Consider the following 3,301-nt stretch of genomic DNA (forward strand, 5'->3'; position numbering starts at 1 on the left):
CCATCGGCAGGCAGGTGTTCAGCCATCTCCAGGAAAGCAGGGCTCCATCACGCGTAATGGTTACTTGGCAAGACAAGCGCCATCGCTCCGAACGTCCCCCCCTTCCTTCTTCTTCCCCCAGCTTTCTATGCTGAGCATGACGTCATATGGTATGGGATATCCCTCTGGTCAGTTGGGGTCAGCTGTCCCGGCCGTGTCCCCTCCCAACTTCTTGTGCACCCCCAGCCTACTCGCAGGTGGGGTGGTGTGAGGAGCAGAAAAGGCCTTGACTCTGTGTAAGCACTGCTCAGCAGCCACTAAAACATCCCTGTGTTATCAACATTATTCTCATCCTAAATCCAGAACACAGCACTATACCAGCTACTAGGAAGAAAATTAACTCTATCCCAGCCGAAACTAGGACAATGGTAGAAAGCAGTTTCTAGTAGTAAGGCTAGTGCAGCGCTGAGAGGGCTGTGGAACCAACTCCCTAAAGCAGAGCTTAAAGAAATTTTGGATTGATTGGGGCTGGGGCAGCAGTTGAATAGTTAAGTGACTTTGTGGGGCTTCTTCCATTCTGGTTTGTTTTTCATTCTAATCATGGAGATATTGAAAGTCAATGAATCAATGAATTTATTTTTATAAATGAGACAATTGTGCAATGAATAAATGAGAGCAATTGTCTATGATTCTTTGGAAATAATAACAAAATATTGGTGTTAGCTGAAGGATGTTTCTAGGTTTGGTGATCACAGTTTTACATACTTTATGATGAATGAAGAGCGCCCTAGAATTCCTGAAATTTTGCATTTGGTGTAAAATTTCATTTGGTCAGGTGCTGCAGAAGAAGTTACAATTATTTCTGTTTACAAGCAGAGTCACTGACCCCCCCTCCCCGTCAGGAGTGTGGCATATGAGGGGCTTGCTCATGTTGAAAGTCTTTTAATTGGGCTGAAATGACAGAATGCATAGAAAGGCTATGAAGTTTGCTAAGGTGAAAAAACGGAATAATTTCAGCTTAAATAGATACCACTAGTGTGTTATATAATAATAAAGCTCTAAATATTACCATTCTTTAATAGTAAAGTTCTTTTAGGTCCTCTTGGGGATATAATGTAAAATAGAATAACTTGGCATATATTTGGAATCTAATGCAATGTGATATTGAAAATGGTGCTCCGCCAAAGTCAGACAGCTTGGGAAAAAGAAGTAGCTTTAGAAAGGAACCCTTTAGTAAGGGAAAGCAATAACGCAGGCTTCTCAGCATACTTCCATGCCAGCATCCCCTAGTGAGGAAGATTGCTTTCCAGGATCTCCTCCTGAAGTGGAGACATTGGAGTGCCACTGTTCCCACGTAAATCTGCAGAGCAGTATATGAAAGGAAATGGTTAGTGACTTGTGAAAAGAATCCCATGGTGCACATTGCTGGGATGGACACAAATTTGGAGGATGATTAGTTAGCTGTGATTCCTGAAAAATAATGCAGAATGGTCACCAACAGGAACAGATAGCCACATCGCTCCTGTTGAGGAGGAACTGACAGGTATAAATTAATTGTGGGGCCAGTACTGTGTTTCAGCAGTGCTGTGTACAATGCTAGGCTTTTTCTAATGTATTTCAACAAGTCATTAGCTGGAGTTCATGCCAAAGGCACGAAATAGGCTCTAAAGCAGAAGAAAGCCTGGGTCAAGTCTGCTTTGTTACTTCTGCTGAGTTCCATGGGGTAATTGTACTTGATATCCTCCTTTAACAAAATCTCTTCAGAGGGCTGCATAGAGGCTCTGGTTGTGTTTGATCAGTGAGGTGCTACAGAGCACCTTCACAGGACATTGAAGAACAACAAAAAATTGTCTCTTGCAGGAAGTATCCTCTATCACTGATGTGGCCAAGGTCTGGGCAGCGTGTCCCTGTTGGCTGGATCGGGACAATTCCATGCCAGTTCAGTAGTGCTGGTCCAGGCGTGGCTTAACACACCCGGGCCTTTCTGTTGTCGCGTTGGAGGCAGGGAGCCTGGGCATCTTTATGGTGCTTTGGGAACGTCAAAGGGAAAGGAGATCTGTCTGGCGTTGGTGTCAGGGAAGGTTTAAAAAAAAAAAAAAAAATTGAGGCAAGTCACCGTATGTAGAGGCAAGACACCTCCTCCTAAAAGAGTTTGAGCAAAAGTGCTGGTAACTTTGTGCAGATGTTGTGTGTTTTTTATAACTGCTGCTGATGCCCTGTTCTGCATTGTGTTGTATGAAGACATGCTTTCACTCAGTAACAGATATTTGGGACCAGGTTTACGTTAAGATTTAGCCATCCCAATATGCAACAGTAAAGTTTCATAACTAGATGAGTTCTTGAGAAAACAGTTAGTGGAGGCCCCGGTGGAAGCCTGCATTTTATTAAAAGTTTTTTTTCAAACTAGTCAGGTCATATGTTGAAACTGATACTTCACGATGACTTCCTGTGACCTTCTGCTCCTTTCCTCCAAGGGGTGTCAGTTGTGCGTACTCCTGTCCTGTTCCCAGATGTTCTGCTCTGTCTGCAGTAGAGGTCTGAACATCTGCTCTGCGCAGATCTGGGAAAGAAATGGGGTGGTGAAGCTGTGTGTCGGAGCACAGCGGCAGGCCATGGGAAATTGAAAGATCAGAGATAAGCAAGGAAAAATGTTCAGCAACTTTATAACCTCATTGCACACTCCCTCCAGAGACTGGAAATATATGAGGGTATGCATTTCTTACCCTTAGAACTTTAGATTGTCTTTGGAAGGATATGCACTTCCAGATTCACAGCGTGAGCGTGCCTCTTAAGAGAGATAGCTATTTTGTCCTCCTCTGAAGGAGGTGGCACCGTCCCTCCTGAAGATGTTAAGCCATGCTTTAAAGGATTGATGATGCAAGTGTAATGTGCAGCCTGAGAGTGTCCATGTTGTGGCTGGTCAATACAGAACATAATGGCTACTCATTCAGAGAAATTGTGTGCTTCAGTGCTGAGAATACATGCTGGAGAAGGAGGGATTTATGACCTGTGTGGCCTTATTTTCAAAACTCAGGAGGACCTTTGGCTCTTATCACGTTTGCTTGGGAGAGCCAAGCACTTCTCAAAATCTCATCAGAAAGGGCATAGGGCACAGATCAGTCCAAAGGCTTCAGGAGCCTGGTCAGGAGAAATGAAGATGCTTGGGATGATGCAGTGAGTGAGAAATTTTACTAGAGCCCTTCTTAAATCATGTCTGGTACTTCATCTCTTCTTGTTGGGGTAATACCACTTTGAAAAGAACCTGTCTTTGTACTTCAGTCTCCTAACCACATCTAGGTGAAAGGCAGGAATGGCATTTGTA

This window comes from Pygoscelis adeliae, unplaced genomic scaffold (assembly GCF_000699105.1).
Source record: "Pygoscelis adeliae isolate BGI_AS28 unplaced genomic scaffold, ASM69910v1 Scaffold181, whole genome shotgun sequence".
In the NCBI taxonomy this organism is placed as follows: Eukaryota; Metazoa; Chordata; class Aves; order Sphenisciformes; family Spheniscidae; genus Pygoscelis; species Pygoscelis adeliae.